General features: G+C 36.8%; 1 protein-coding gene and 4 non-coding genes across 5 annotated transcripts in view; 3 read left to right on the top strand and 2 right to left on the bottom strand.

Annotated features, from left to right (window-relative positions):
* Nucleotides 1-16,617, top strand: part of LOC121732865 (calmodulin-binding transcription activator 2) — a 232,849-nt gene that overhangs the window by 21,172 nt on the left and 195,060 nt on the right. The window lies entirely within an intron of this gene.
* Nucleotides 9,090-9,292, bottom strand: LOC121733472. Its single transcript, XR_006036564.1, has one exon. It is a non-coding gene; the product is annotated as a small nucleolar RNA U3 (small nucleolar RNA).
* Nucleotides 9,830-10,032, bottom strand: LOC121733471. The gene has a single exon (XR_006036563.1). It is a non-coding gene; the product is annotated as a small nucleolar RNA U3 (small nucleolar RNA).
* On the top strand, nucleotides 12,596-12,798 carry LOC121733473. Its single transcript, XR_006036565.1, has one exon. It is a non-coding gene; the product is annotated as a small nucleolar RNA U3 (small nucleolar RNA).
* Nucleotides 13,334-13,536, top strand: LOC121733470. Its single transcript, XR_006036562.1, has one exon. It is a non-coding gene; the product is annotated as a small nucleolar RNA U3 (small nucleolar RNA).

Below are 16,617 nucleotides of genomic sequence, written 5' to 3'. Positions count from 1 at the left end.
ATCTATTATTATCAAAGTACATATTATGTATATTATGTTTTAAAACCACTGTTTTGCACTCCAAAACAGTGGTCACATCTCTAATGAAATAAAATATGTGGGTCAAATGAATGGCCCCATTGCGGGATTGTTTGGGGCCACTGTTACATTTTTTCATGGATCTTGTTCAAAAATAACGTCGTGGCATATCCTTAAATCTTTACTAATAACCTCAATTTTGACCTAAAGACCTACTTAATAATATAAGCTTCTAATATACGATATTAGTGCATTATCAGAAGGCTGTAGTATAAAATATGTAAACTGCATAATCCGGTGAATTCGTCGCATGCGAGCTAAGCCTGTTTAGTCAAGATAGCGCGCACCGCTAACAGCAAAAACTATACGGGATTAATAATAATCCCGTATGTATAAACATAACTATGGGCAAAGATCAGTTTAGTTTAAGAGGAGTCCACACCGCCCTTTTTTCCATACAAACGTTGTCCCCTGTTTCCTCCCTAGATATGCTCGTAAAGTTATAATTTTTTTCCTGAATATCTACGGCCACTAATACAATGTCCCTATGTTTTCTTTTTTTTCATAATTTAATTATTAAATAAGATATGAACGTTCCAAAACCCAAAAAAATGGCCAGATTTTCCGCTGTGTTTAAACGTCCAGAAAACAGATTTGGCTGGATTATACAAAAAAAAGCAAAACATAGGAACACAGCTCAAGCCTTTCTTTAATCCTTAGTGAAAAAAGTACTAGGGAGTGCTCTGAGGAATTGTTCGGAATCATACCACCTGCAACTTTTCGCTATCGTCCCACGCGAAAAACATACCATCCTCATCACCTTGATGAGTGGCAGTCTTCCACAGTGCGTTTTTCGCGTAACTTTCTGCCGCGCACTGTAAAACTCTGGAATGAACTGTCACCAGCAGTATTTCCGGACCGATACGACCTGCAAACCTTCAAGAAAAGAGCGTATTCCCTCTTAAAATGCCGGCAACGCACCTGCAGCTCTTCTGATGTTGCGAGTGTCCATGGGCGACGGAGGTTGCTTTCCATCAGGTGACCCGTTTGCTCGTTTGCCCCCTTATTTCATAAAAAAAAAACTGTGCACACATTTGGGCACTATAAAATTATTCTACTTAAAAGATACGGAGATACGTACCTACTTGATATACCGGGATATTATTATGATAGTGTCCTAGTAGCTTCATACTGTAGGGTTACCGCGGTATAAACGAATTGTACGCGGACGAAATTACGTACAAAAATTATTCCCCTATAAAGTTAAACGTTTGTTTTGCCAACTGTACAGAAGCTCATACTAAAAATAACATTAAAAGTAAATATGAGGTTGTATTGATTTTCACAAAGGAATGCCTTGAGAGTTGAGATTGTTTAATCTGACACCTCAATGGTGGTATTATTGTACTTGGGTTCCGCACTTACAATAGTATCCATAATATTATTATAAATAGAAAAGTTTGTCTTTTTAGGGTTCCGTACCCAATGGGTAAAAACGGGACCCTATTACTAAGACTTCGTTGTCTGTCCGTCTGTCCGTAGCTGTCTGTCACCAGGCTGTATCTCTAGAACCGTTGTAGCTAGACTTATGAAATTTTCACAGATTATGTATATCTGTTGCCGCTATAACAAATACTAAAAACAAAATAAAATTAATATTTAAGTGGGCTCCGATATAACAAACGTGATTTTTTTGGCCTTTCTTGCTCGTTATCAATAATGGCAACAGGTAGGCACTTGAAATTTTTACAAAGGCCTAAATTATGTGTTATTAATTAATACTAATATTAAAATAAAATAAAAATTTAAGGTGGGCAAATTAAACATACCAAAACACAAATTTTGGCTTATTTTTGCTCTGTAACAGTACGGAGCCCTTCGTGCGCGAGTACGACTCGCAGTTGGCACATTATTTTATAAAATTATGGGGTTAACGAGCAAACGGGTCATCTAATGGAAAACAACTACCGTCTTCCATGAACACTCGCAACATCGGAAGAGTTGGAAGTGCGTCGCCGGCAGCCCTTTTTCTGTCTGTCTGTCTCTTACCTCTTTGCGCTTAAACCGCTGAACCGATTTTGATTAAATTCATTACGGATATACTTTGAGTCGCGGGGAAGGATATAGGATACTTTTTATTTCGGAAAAAGTTATGTACGGAGTTGCGGGCGTCATCTAGTTATACTAAGAGCGGGTACACATTGGGCGTTTTGAAGCGCGCGTTAGGAACGCGCTTTACTAACGCGCGTTTTGAGAACCCCGTATTCTATCGAAGCGTACACATTAAAGCGTGCGTTTAACGCGCGTTAGCAAAGCGCGCGCCTAACGCGCGCTTCAAAACGCCCAATGTGTTTTCTTCGCTCTTAGAGCAGGTACACATTGGGCGTTTAGAAGCGCGCGCTTTGCTAACGCGCGTTTTGGAAACCCCGGATTCTATTGAAGAGGGCACATGTAAGCGCGCGTTAAATGCGCGCTTGCATGTGTACGCTTCAATAGAATCCTGGGTTCTCAAAACGCGCGTTAGCAAAGCGCGCGCTTCAAAACGCCCAATGTGTACAGGGCCTTAAACTAGATGACGCCCGCAACTCCGATGCGCCAAAAGTCGTTTATCGCGCGGGAACCGTACATTTTCTGGAATGAAAAGTGTCCTCGGTTCAGCGGTTTGGGCGTGAAGAGGCAACAGACAGGCAGACAGACAGACTTTTATAATATTAGTATGGATATAAATGTGTTTGTAGCAACAAACCTCCCTCGAAACCGGCGAAACAAACTTGGAATGCCCCGTATTCCCGTAATAGCACACATGTAGAAACGGAGAGTTCGCATGAAGTAAAAGTTTTTTAATACCGGCCCAAGTTGGAGCGTTTGTAAGTTTGTAAGGCCATTTTGACTTTTGACAACAGTTACGTTTATTGTTTCGTTGTTGTCTCTAATTCTTTGAAAGAATTTGTAACAGGTTTTGGACTAGTTTGAGAGAATTTTGTGGGCTCAGTTGGTGGGCTGTTGGTAGCTCAAGCCGGGGGTCGCGGGTACGATTCCCGCCGACGGAACAAAAAAATTTCAAAATTCCTGGGTCATGGATGTGTATTAAATATGTGTAAGTATCATATAATAAAAATCATAAATAAATGTGTATTATAAAAATATGAAATATATTTCCGTTGCCTGGTACCCGTAACACAAGTCCTTCAGGTACTTAGCACGGGGCCAGACTGTCGTGGTGTGAGGCGTCCACAGATATTATTATTTTACTATTATTATTATTATAGGAGCTCACTAAAAGATGAATCTAATGCTACCCTGGGTCCACTCAAGGCGACAAACTAATATTAGGCTCTAGATAGAGAGTGCAAGGGAAACGATTTTTTTTAGTAATTAAGAGGGCAAACGAGCAAACGGGTCATCTGATGGAAAGCAACAAAACATACATAAAACAGCATAACATAACACTGCTGTAAAATTCATGTAAAACCAAACAGCCCCAACTTTTAACTACGTATAATGCCGTAAAAAATATACTACGAAGTGTTCATTATGAAGTGTTCCCAATTCCTTATGTGCATATTTTGGTTACACGAACAGCATATTTCCTTAAAAACATTTTAAAAGCGAAGTGGCGAATAAACAAAAATCACACACAGTAAACAAAAACTTAACGAATCGTAAAGCCAATATCTCAACTTACTTTTGTACGAAAAAAAAGAAACTTAAAAGAACGAAAAAGTATTTATGAGGTGGTGTGCTTGGCGCACGTTGGGCTAATAAAAACATATGACGTGATAAATCTACACATGTTCGCTTGTATTGCGGATTTGTATACTTTACACTATGTACTATGTAGCTTACATTAGTATTAAATAACTACGAGTTGTAGGGTTGCCAAAAAGGTTTACATATAGGATATTGTTAAGCATTATAAAATATTAAGAATACATATAGACTAATCATAATAATAATATGATGGAGTGGAACCTAAATTACCTCCTTTTAAATTTAAAGAGAACCTTAGCATTGGCAGAACCACTGCAACTCCTGTGCACCCAGGATCGAAAGCAGTAATAATAATAATAGCTCCCACACCGGTTTCGGTGACGGTGGCCGGTTTCATTGAAACCAGGCCAGCTACGCAGGAGTAATTTTTATAGTGCCCAAGTGTGTGCGCAGTACACAAGAGCACTCTCTATTCCTTTACTCTCATAACCCAGTGGGACGGAAGACCGACACGACTGGCGAGAGATCAGGCGCAGGACCGACATGCCCATCCGACGCATGGATCATCTTACTTGTCAGACAATCAGGTGATCAGCCTGCATTGTCCTAACCAAACTTGGAAATAGCATGTTTCCAACGCGGGAATCGAACCCACGACCTCCGAGTCAAGAGCCGCGCTCTATACCACTAGACCACGGAGGCGCTTATCATCGAATCGAAAAAAAATCGAAAAAAAATCGAAAACAGTAACCAACCAATGACAACCTTTTGATGTAATCTCAGGGAGGCCGAGGGACAACAAGACAGTTTTACGTCTTGAACCCGTAATGAAATTATTCAGAAAAAAGTTTGCTTCAAAACGAAGACAGCTTAAAAACAGAAAAGTAAAAAAACTTAACGGGAAGCAATGATAATATTATTATAATGACAAAGGTTTTACGTTTATTTTGGTGGTTTAAGAGATAGAAGTCTGCATGTTTCTTCTGTTACGGCCTACGAATAATAAAAACTAAGGAAACGTAACTCCCATACTTCAATCGTTTTGAACTTGGTTCCTTTTCGCACAGTTATATATTACAATAGCAACGAAACATTCTTTACGAAATGAAACCGTTGACAATAATTGTCAAAGTTGAGACCCGAATACATGCATAAAGTATGCAATGTATTCGGGTCTCATTTTGTAGACTCGTCGAAAAAATTTTTTGACATGGCTACTCTTCCTTAGTTTTTATTATTCGTAGGTTACAGCTTATCATTTCTCCGTCAGATGTCCAATTTTCCACTCTCCAAGTCCCTATCGAGTCCCTCTCAACGCCCGCCAGTGTGGCGAAGCCCTATGTTTTTAGAAAGTGCACTTAATTAGTTTTTAGTGCGCTGCAAAACTTTTTAATCCATTTTTAGAAGTCTCTAGGAAGTTCTTAGCCTGTTTTATAGCGCTGGTTGACCTATTTTAATGCTCTAAGATTTTTCTTAACATGTTACTATCATCAGCCGGCTTTTTTCTTTCACACTTTTTTTCTTTTTTTTTTAATGAAATACGGGGGCAAACGAGCAAACGGGTCACCTGATGGAAAGCAAATACCGTTGCCCATGGACACTCTCAGCATCAGAAGAGCTGCAGGTGCGTTGCCGGCCTTTTAAGAGGGAATAGGATAATAGGGGAGGGTAGGGATGGGAAGGGAAGGGAATAGGGGAGGGTAAGGGAGGGAATAGTGTAGGGGATTGGGCCTTCGGTAAACACACTCACTCGGCGAAACACAGCGCAAGCGCTGTTTCACTCCGGTTTTCTGTGAGAACGTGGTATTACTCCGGTCGAGCCGGCCCATTCATGCCGAAGCATGGCTCTCCCACGTATTACGTATACTTTTTCAACGATTTTGAATCTATGATGTTTTTATACCCTTGAGACTGAGAGGACTTTTATGCAAACGGTATAAGAATCATCATAATATTTTAATTTTTTATATAAAAAAAACCGGCCAAGTGCGAGTCGGACTCGCGCACCGAGGGTTCCGTACAAAGATCTAAGTATTTGATATGAATTTCAACTTGATAGCTCTACGCGTTCATGAGGAAAAAAGTAATAAGTTTATATTTATTAAAAAATATATATTTTGTAATGTAACTAAAAATTTAAGGTTTTCGGAATTTTTCCTTTATGTGTGCTATAAAACGTTGCTTCATGCCAAATTTCAAGATTCTAGGTCGACTGGAAGTACCCTTTTGGGTTTTGATTCCCTTGCGAGTACTTGCGAGTTTCAAAATATGCAGCTTAAATTGCTGTTTCTTTTGATTGCGTTGACATAGAAGTTTGATTTTGTTACAGCTTAAAGGTATTATAGACCTGAGTATTTGGTATGAATTTCAATTTAATACCTCTACGCGTTTATGAGGAAATGGGTAGTAAGTTTAAAATTATTAAAAAAAATATATTATGTGATGTAACTAAAAATTTATGGTTTTCGTAATTTTTCCTTTATCTATGCTATAAGACGTTGCTTCGTACCAAATTTCAAGATTCTGAGTTCACGGGAAGCACCCTGTAGGTTTTGATTCCCTTGCAAGTGTCGAAAATTTGCGGCATAAACGGCTGTATCTTTTGATTGCGTTGGCTTAGAAGTTTGATTTTTTCACAGCTTCTAGGGACAGTAGACTTGAGTAATTGATATAAATTTCAGCTTCATACCTCCACGCGTTCCTGAGAAAAAGGGTCTTGACAGACGGACGGACGGACAGACGGACAACAAAGTGATCCTATAAGGGTTCCGTTTTTTCCTTTTGAGGTACGGAACCCTAACTAGATGACCCGGTAAAGTTCGTATCACTATCCTTCTAATATATACCTACCAGAAGAACTTTCACGAATATTTCAAGACTAATATTAGCTTAATCTGTTAAGCCGTTCTCGAGTTAAAAACATTAAGTTTAAAAAATAATAAGTTTTTTTTTTATATTAGATCCATACTAATATTATAAATGCGAAAGTGTGTCTGTCTGTCTGTCTGTTACCTCTTCACGCCCAAACCGCTGAACCGATTTGGCTGAAATTTCGCATGGAGATACTTTGAGTCCCGGGAAAGGACTTAGGATACTTTTTGTCCCGGAAAAATGTCCGGTTCCCACGCGATAAACGAGTTTTGGCGCAACGGAGTTGCGGGCGTCATCTAGTTATTTATATATTGGCTTACTACGGATTGATGAATTTTAATTTTTACTCATTTCATTATTTTCTTTAATATACTACAATAGTATGATATTTCTCATGGCTAGCTTTATTGTTATGTCACTGCATGTGTCGGATAATTAGAAACATGTATTTATTTTATCTAACTTTGAAAAAAAAAACTATCTACTTAACTATTTTTTTTATCATAAACTCAAAGACGAATATAATTACTTAACTGTAATTGAATGAAGATTTTTACGTAAGCCCCATATCAGTCAAACTCTTCATTTCATTAAAGTTAACTAATAACTAAATTTCTCCGAGTGCGGAACTTTGATGGTTATTTTGCTGACATTTTTAGAATTTTGAGGTTATAAAACTTGGTAAGAATGACGTGCCCAACTCGGCCCAAGTTCTGTACCTGCTGTCAGTCGGGACGAGACATGGACGTCGTCCAACACGTCGAGATAACACCACATAAATTCAATGTACATTTCATATTTCGTACAAGTTTCAGTTTTAAACTTTTATTAGTGGTGTGGTTCAAAGTTTATTTTAAAAGAGATGACGCTCGCACAACTCCGTTGCCCCGAAATTCGCTTATCCTGTGGTAAACGTACATTTTACCGTAACAAAAACTATCTTATGTCTCTAATACCTCCATCGTTGGAATCGCAGACACAATAGATTTTCAATTGTTATGCGACAGCCGGGTGCCGCTTGGGGATTAGGGGCGACTAACCCAAAATTTTATAATTCATTTTTATACTTGAAAATAAGCCCCAAATTGTTTCATATTCTAAAATTAGATACTACATTATATTTCCAAAAATTCGATCTGAGCAAAAACACGATATGTTAAAATTTTCTCAATAGAAAAAAATCACAAATTTCATCTAAATTGGTTCAGCCGTTTAAGCGACAAACAGACAGGCACACTTTTTGCGTTTATAATATTCAGCACCCTAAGATCTCATACGAAATGTATATGCTAATTAAACCTACTTGAGAATATAATTCATACAATTTGATTTAAATAATATATACTTAATTATAAAAGAAACTTACACGTCTTGTTACATAGGCTGATTGTTATGTTTTGCTATGGAAATACTGAGTCCCGATGGCGGTAAAGCACATTTATCAATCGTTAATTTCTCCGCAATAAAAACTAAAGGAAGGACTACTTAAGTCAAAACTCAAAACTAAACTGTTGGTTATTATTTTTTTTACTTCTTACGAACAAACACGACTGATGGCGTGATGATGATTAGCAATTGCATCCAAATTCCAAAGTTTTATTAAAACAAACAAGCAACATTCGTGACGTTTTATTGTAGAATTACCGAGCAGTAGTATACAGGAGTACGCTGATTGCTCAATTTGTGATTTATTGCCTCCATACTATTTTTCTGCACGTATTGGTTTACTATGTACTATGTAGACGAAGATATCTATAGGAATATTCACTTAGTAGATAAGAAGTTTGTAGCCATTGTATGAATTGAGAGATTAAGTTTGTTAACTTTACAATGAGGTTATAAAAACTCCCCACTCAGCAGCTTTTGTTTGTTTGATGGAATAATATCAGATTGCTAAATTGCCTACGTTTTGAACATGATATAAATGAGAGAAGAAAATACGAAGATCCAAAAGTAAAGTTCATATTATGTCACAGAGCCCACGCCAGTGTTACCACCTCTCAAAAATATTTATCCCTAAATTGGTGTCAAAAACCCCTAAAATCGCCTTAATTTTTTGTTTCCCCCCTAAAATATGCACATATATATAAATTTATAATAGTTTAGAAATAATATACTGAAATATGTTTTTAAATATTTTTATTATAATAATTGATTTAATATGTTAAATAATTCATCTTCATCTGAAGATTCAGATGTTTTGAAGTCGTACATCTTATTATTCAATGACGTAATTATAGATGTCGCTAGAAGTCGCTAGGTCAAGAAATAATTAATATTAATATCAACAATTTAATAATATCAATAATTATTAAAAAGTAAAAAAATCCCTGAAAATACCCCTAAAAAAATCCCATCTCACTTATTTAACCCCTAAATCTGGGGGAAAAACCCCTAAGTTGGGAACACTGGCCCACGCAGCGAAAACAACATAATATAAATACATGTCAATAATTATTATAGGAATCCATTATAGGGTGTTAAAAATGACCACTCAGACAGCGACAGTACCCCACGCTCCCTCCGAAGAGGGAGTGAACGATCATCGAGGGCTGATGGTGGTTGTACCATCGCCCGCCTCACGCTCAGGGCACCGCGCCACGTCTCCTCATCGCGGCCAGTGGTGATCTCACATAGTGTGATGATCTCGTGAAGAGCTTACTATAGAAATGATCCTATGAAGTAAGGTCTTGTCGAAAGTCTGCGAACGAGGCCACGTCATTATACCGGCCGCGTTTTCGATAGCGCGATGTAGGAATAGAGGTGACCTTGACAGCGGCATCTAGTGTGTCATCGCCGAACTAAAATGAACTTGCGCGTGCGCACTGCGCAGATACTGTGAATATTTAGTACTTGCTATCATCTACAATATTATTGAATTTTAAAGCATAGGTAATTAGTTAATTAGTAATTACCATTGATATATTATACAAGTAGTAGTTCTTATATCTCAATGGTAATTAGTAATATTAGAATTCTCTAGAACTTGGAAGTATTAAAAATCTGTCATTTTTTAGTCATTACAGTAAATAAGTGGACACTGCAGTAAGTTAATGACATGACATGGAATCACTTTGCTAAAGGTTTTTAATAGCCGCTTGTAACCGGAAAATATGGAAAAGGATTATTACAGGAAGAGAGAAGAGATCCACAAAGCTATAGAGTATGTATCTTTAAAATATGTTTTTTTAATGATATTATTGATAATGATTTATAGGCTGTTAAAATGACCACTCAGACAGCGACAGTACCCCACGCTCCCTCCAGAGAGGGAGTGAACGATCATCGAGGGCTGATGGTGGTTGTACCATCGCCCGCCTCACGCTCAGGGCACCGCGCCACGTCTCCTCATCGCGGCCAGTGGTGATCTCACATAGTGTGATGATCTCGTGAAGAGCTTACTATAGAAATGATCCTATGAAGTAAGGTCTTATCGCATATTGGCGATCGCGGGGACCTCATTGTACCGGCCGCGTTTTCGATAGCGCGATGTAGGAACAGGGGCGACCTTGACAGTGACATCTAGCGTGGGATCGACAAAATAAAATGACATTGAGCGTGCGCCGATAGTGAAAATGATAGGCGTATGAGCTGCCATCTACAAAATTATTTGCAAATTATAGTCAATGTTGTCAAAAGTTAATATAATATATTTAATATTTATTCATAAAGTGTATGAACATGGAAATAACAATTTAGATGTGTAATAATTATATTATTTTATTTTAAAATTGCTGTAATTCCTTGAAAGCCTTTTATAATATTATTATGTCTTCGTTGTGAAATCATCAGTACTATCAGTATTATTTACTTATAATTTATTTACTAATGTTATGTGGAACGACTTTGTTAAGGCTTTTGATTATATTAACCACGTATTAGGTGCTAAAAATAGATAGTGAAATCTCGTTTACTTGTGATATTATACCTATAAATAATAATTGGTTACTTCTCATGCAGATACTATTTGATAAGCTTACTATATCTATTAACGAGGCCAGAAGACTTAATAAATATTATATTGTGTCCTTTAGAGGTGTCTTAGGATAACGATACACACTGGGTCCTTTAGAGGAGTCTTAGGATAACGATACACACTGGGTTCGTTCTATAGTGCACAAGAAAGTTTAGGAACTTTTGAGATATAGGTTTTACTTAGTAGATTAGGTCTAAATTTATTTCTGCACTAATGACGCCCGCAATTCCGTTGCGCCAAAATTCGTTTATCGCCTGGGAACCGTACAACTTTCCGCAATGAAAAGTATTCTGTGTATTTTCCCTTAACTTTAGGTATCTCTAGACCAAATTTTAGCAAAATCAGTTTGCCGGTTTGAGTGTGAAGATGAACAGACAGACTGTCAGACAGAAAGACACACTTTCGCATTAATAAAATAAGTATGGATATGGATTATTAAGACTTCTAGCACGTAGGTAATTAGTCTGGAAGAAGTAACTGCATCATGTTTACTGCGATTTGAACCGGTTATATTCAATTTAACAAAACCGAGTTTGTAGTTAGACATAAGAGGATCAAATACAGAAAACTTTTAAGTCTATAGCCCGCTAAAACTCATACTCATAAACATATATCATGCAGCTGCAAGTGAAAATAGACTTTATTACTTTTTGTTTAGCGTGCAAAATCTCTCGCTGAAACATTAGGCCTACGTTTGTGCCGTTCTAAAAGGGGTAAAAAGTAAAAAAGTAGGCAATTACATTAGCGTGCCTATTCCCATTACTGACGTGAATGGGTTTGGTGGAAAAGATGTTAACAAACGACCCTTTATGTCAGACTTTAAATGAATGTTTAAAATCTCACAATACTTAATATGTATATAAATTAGTTGAATAGTGCTGCGCTCGCTCACTTATCGATATAGTCTATTTGAATATTTCATTTATAAAGATAAAATTAAAATGGTAGTGAATCCACAAATCATTAAACAACTGATAAGATATAAGTGATGATGATATAATATTATGTAGGTCATGTATGTGACATTATAGTGTATGTTTATGTAGTACGACATCATTCTGAAGAAAGTTATGATTAATTTTTTAGTAGCGGCAAAAGTCTAGCCCCATATAACAGTAAACAACTCCATAATTTAACAATTAAGTTTTATGTGGACGACTAAGCAATCGTATATATAAAAAATATTTTTATTTTATTTTCTCAGACTCAATAATGAAGGGTTTGTAACTGATAAACTTGTTATTAATCAGATTCGCGACATCTGTAAACCTACATCATCCAGGCCGACATAAAGTACACCTAAAGTCGCAAACTTCAGTAAAAAATTATAAGTTGGCTGTCGGGGACTCAAAGATTGAGTTTAATTGTGATAGAGGCAGTAATTACCGGCCGCTTAGCATCTCTTTAATTGCTCAGACAACTGCCTTTTAAAATACCTAAGTAATTAGAGAAAATACATTTTCATTTCTACATTGTATTGGATTCATTAAATTATTATGTTTTCGCAAGCTCTTTTCGCGACTCAAGTTTATTTCAACTTTAAATTATTTACACATAAAAGTTCTGGTTTACATTTTGAATTAGTTTCCTTATACAATTTTTTTTTGTAATTTATTGGTAAAAAATAAAAATATAGATAGGTATAATATTATATACTTAATATAGATAGGTATAAATATAGATAGGTATAATATTATATATCAGATAATAATTATGTATTAACTCTAACTTATTTAATTTTTAATTCCTAATCTTTAATTTTATGAAACAGACATATTTATGTTATTATTAAATTTATATTTTTACTGAACCGCTACTAGAATCAGTATTTATTTGTAGTTTTACTATCGAGGTCAGAGCGCACGTTTGCGCACGCGCATGGTTATCAAGGGTCCTAAACGCCGAAGTAGTTCGGTGATACTACACTAGATGCCGCTGTCAAGGTCACCTCTATTCCTACATCGCGCTATCGAAAACGCGGCCGGTATAATGACGTGCCCCCGTTCGCAGACTTTCGACAAGACCTTACTTCATAGGATCATTTCTATAGTAAGCTCTTCACGAGATCATCACACTATGTGAGATCACCACTGGCCGCGATGAGGAGACGTGGCGCGGTGCCCTGAGCGTGAGGCGGGCGATGGTACATCCACCATCAGCCCTCGATGATCATTCACTCCCTCTTCGGAGGGAGCGTGGGGTACTGTCGCTGTCTGAGTGGTCATTTTAACACCCTATAAATCATTATCAATAATATCATTAAAAAGACATATTTTAAAGATACATACTCTGTAGCATTGTGGATCTCTTCTCTCTTCCTGTAATAATCCTTTTCCATATTTTCCGGTTATAAGCGGCTATTAAAAACCTTTAAGCAAAGTGATTCCATGTCATGTCATTAATTTACTGCAGTGTCCACTTATTTACTGTAATGACTCAAAAATGACAGATTTTTAATACTTCCAAGTTCTAGAGAATTCTAATATTAGTAATTACCAGTGAGATATAAGAACTACTACTTGTATATCTCAATGGTAATTACTAATTAACTAATTACCTATGCTTTAAAATTCAATAATATTGTAGATGATAGCAAGTACTAAATATTCACAGTATCTGCGCAGTGCGCACGCGCAAGTTCATTTTAGTTCGGCGATGACACACTAGATGCCGCTGTCAAGGTCACCTCTATTCCTACATCGCGCTATCGAAAACGCGGCCGGTATAATGACGTGCCCCCGTTCGCAGACTTTCGACAAGACCTTACTTCATAGGATCATTTCTATAGTAAGCTCTTCACGAGATCATCACACTATGTGAGATCACCACTGGCCGCGATGAGGAGACGTGGCGCGGTGCCCTGAGCGTGAGGCGGGCGATGGTACAACCACCATCAGCCCTCGATGATCGTTCACTCCCTCTCTGGAGGGAGCGTGGGGTACTGTCGCTGTCTGAGTGGTTATTTTTAAACCCCTATAAATTCTAAAATCTGATAATGATAATAATGCTCATGGGCGAACATAGGATTTTAGCTAGGGATTAGAGATACCTTTAACCTGATAGATACCTGTTTCGATCGATATTGAAACAAAAAAATCATGAAATTTATTTTTATTTATCTGAATGAAAATATATTTTTTTTCCAACACTTCATTCTGCGCAGAATTGAAGTTTAATTTATCTTCTACGCCCATGATAATGCTTGTAAGTTCAATTTTTTTCGCAGCGTGGGCTCTAATAACCCGACTACCGAGTTTCAATCCAAGATCCAAGATGGCGTAGGTCAGTAACAATCATTGCTAAATTAATAATAATTAGCATTCTACCCTAATTCCAAGCTGATAAGATCTCGGAATCCCTCGAAATAGTGGAACCACAACATAGTTTACATAATGAATAATTTATGTCGTTGATAAGAGAAGGTGCAGGTGTGATAATAAACAGTGCAGTTGATATTAGATTACAAGGTATTATCTATACTAGTTGTGTCATACGGCTTACGTCTCCATTGCTTCGTATAAACCTGTGGACGAAATTGGTTCATAATATAAATAAATACCTTATAAATTATAATAATTAACCCATACTAATGTTATATATTGTATTATATGCAAAGTCTGTCTGTCTGTGTTACCTCTTCATGGCTCAAGCTAACCGATTTTGCTGAAATTTAGTACTATGGAGATACTTAGACGACCTATGTGGCTCAGTTGGTGGGCTGTTGCAGTTGGTAGCTCAAGCCAGGGTTCGATTCCCGCCGTCGGAACAAAAAGTTTTCTAACTTCCTGGGTCATGGATGTGTATTAAATACATATTTAATACACATGTATCATATAATAAAAATCTTAAATATTTATGTATGGTAAAAAAGTATTAAATATTATATTTTTTTCGGTGTCTGGTACCCGTAACGCAAGTCCTTCAGGTACTTAGCACGGGGCCAGACTGACGTGGTGTGAAGCGTCCATAGATATTATTATATTTTGAGTACCAGGAAATATAAGGTACTTTATATCCCGGTTAAACTAACAAAGGTACTCGTGATAATTAAGTTTCTGCAGAAATTTTTATAGTAAGGAGGGTTAGTTAAACCTAGTTTAAGTTGCAATTTAAACTTATAAGTAACAAATTACATAAGTCCTTGAGCATGCCGATTTTCCACTCGAGCGTACAAAGCCTAATATTTCAGTCCACCTAGGGCTTAGATCGCGATTGTACCGGTGATAAATGATATCTAATGACGTAATGGATATCAGCAAGGCTATGACGTCATGTGGCCACTTTTTGTGGCTTGGCATGGATATGTAGATTCGAGGTGTTGGCTTGTATGCAAGTGTTGGTGTAAATAAACGTATAGAGAGGGAATTAATCTATACTTTAACTTTTATTTCTGAAAGAGGCTTGCGCTAAAATTTTATAGTAGCATAGCACCGTGTTTTCGCTTTGATTGTATTTTAATTATGAAAATACTTAAATAAAGAAAAAAGTATTAAAATCATAAAAAATAGCAAAAATGTTTCAGTACTTAACTTTGTACGTAAAACAAGGCGCTAAAGAAAAATGCTCGTACGTTTGACAACTGTTATCTTTGCGTAAAACGTTTAGGTGAAAAATATAGCCGCAATAGACGCCTAAAGTTTCGCGAGCCTCGAAACACTCTGATGTATACCCGTCGCATTCATTTCACTTTCGACGACACGACGCGCGACGTTCTAAATTTAAATTGTCAACACGCCGCATTTCACGTTCAAACGTTTTGACAATTTGTTTTTTTTTACGCCTCGAAATGCCGAAACATTTGTCTGCGCAGCCTAAAAATAAGATCTAAGTAACTTATTAGAAGTTTCTTCAGTTTACCACTGTTTATCTTGCCATTCCTCGAGAGTCGGGACTCCGCAGCACGCCACCTGAAAAATAAACAGAATAAAAATGATTACCCAAACGGCGAAAAGTTTTCTCTCGAGCTGAATTCTATTTGCGAAAAAATACAAGACAAAGGCCGATCAATGTAGCCGTGGACGTTGTCTTGGACATGTTCCATCGTAATCAGTAGGCGCAAATAAATATATACGAGCGTTAAATTAAACGTGGCATTTTAACAAGCCCGCCGGCCATTTTGTTTCGACTTGCCCACGTTTTTTGCAGCGACCGACTTAAATGGACCCAATTGAGTGTATTTTCTACACTTTTATTTCTCTAAACCACTATCTGTATCTTAGATTTTGTTAATTTACTCTTTATTGGTTCGGAATTTCGTTTAGGAAATTCTTTTTACATTTGCGTTTATTTTCTTTTTTGTAAATAGGTCCTTTACTAATACAATTACTATTTACACGATGTAATGGTTATACAATGTTTTGTTCTCTGTTCGTTGCAAAATTCGTTTACCAGACAGGGACATATTATTATATTAATAGGATACTTTTTATCCCAGGAAAATGTATAGTACCCGACATAAACGAAATTTGGCGCAACTTAGTTTCGGGCGTCATTTAGTTTTATAGTATATTAATACGTTCGCTGCGTTATAAGGCTTAAACGCCCGATTGAGTTTAGGACTTTAAGAGCTACTCGATAAAGCATTAAAATCGTGCTAAGGTCTTTCGGCCTGATAACGCACTGATTGATACTTTTTTCCTTTCCTTGCGGGTAACGAGCTGAAAGGCCCGTCAGAGATCACAGGGTCATTCCACCCCTTCCCGCACTGGTGGAGGTAATTTTATTGTTTACTTAATATTAGTGTTGTGACATAATAAGCGGGAGCGATACGATAGTTCATTTACACAGTCGGTTGTTTACGTTTTGAGATTTTGTTATTGGTGTTAAATCATTAATAATGCCTATATACCAAATAAACACTGTAGAAAAATGCTTAAATAATCGTTTCAGCAAGTATGAAATCGTGAACGTGAACGTTCTGATATATATTATTCGAAAAATTACATAAAAAATAATAAGTAACAGCCAAATCCTTACTGGCCTGTTATTTTTTCAATATAAAAAACATCTTATTTTTTCAATAAATGATATTCGAAATAATA

Source organism: Aricia agestis, chromosome 13, assembly GCF_905147365.1.
Source record: "Aricia agestis chromosome 13, ilAriAges1.1, whole genome shotgun sequence".
NCBI lineage: Eukaryota > Metazoa > Arthropoda > Insecta > Lepidoptera > Lycaenidae > Aricia > Aricia agestis.
Note: the sequence above shows the minus strand (reverse complement) of the source record. Positions and strands in the feature narration are given on the sequence as shown.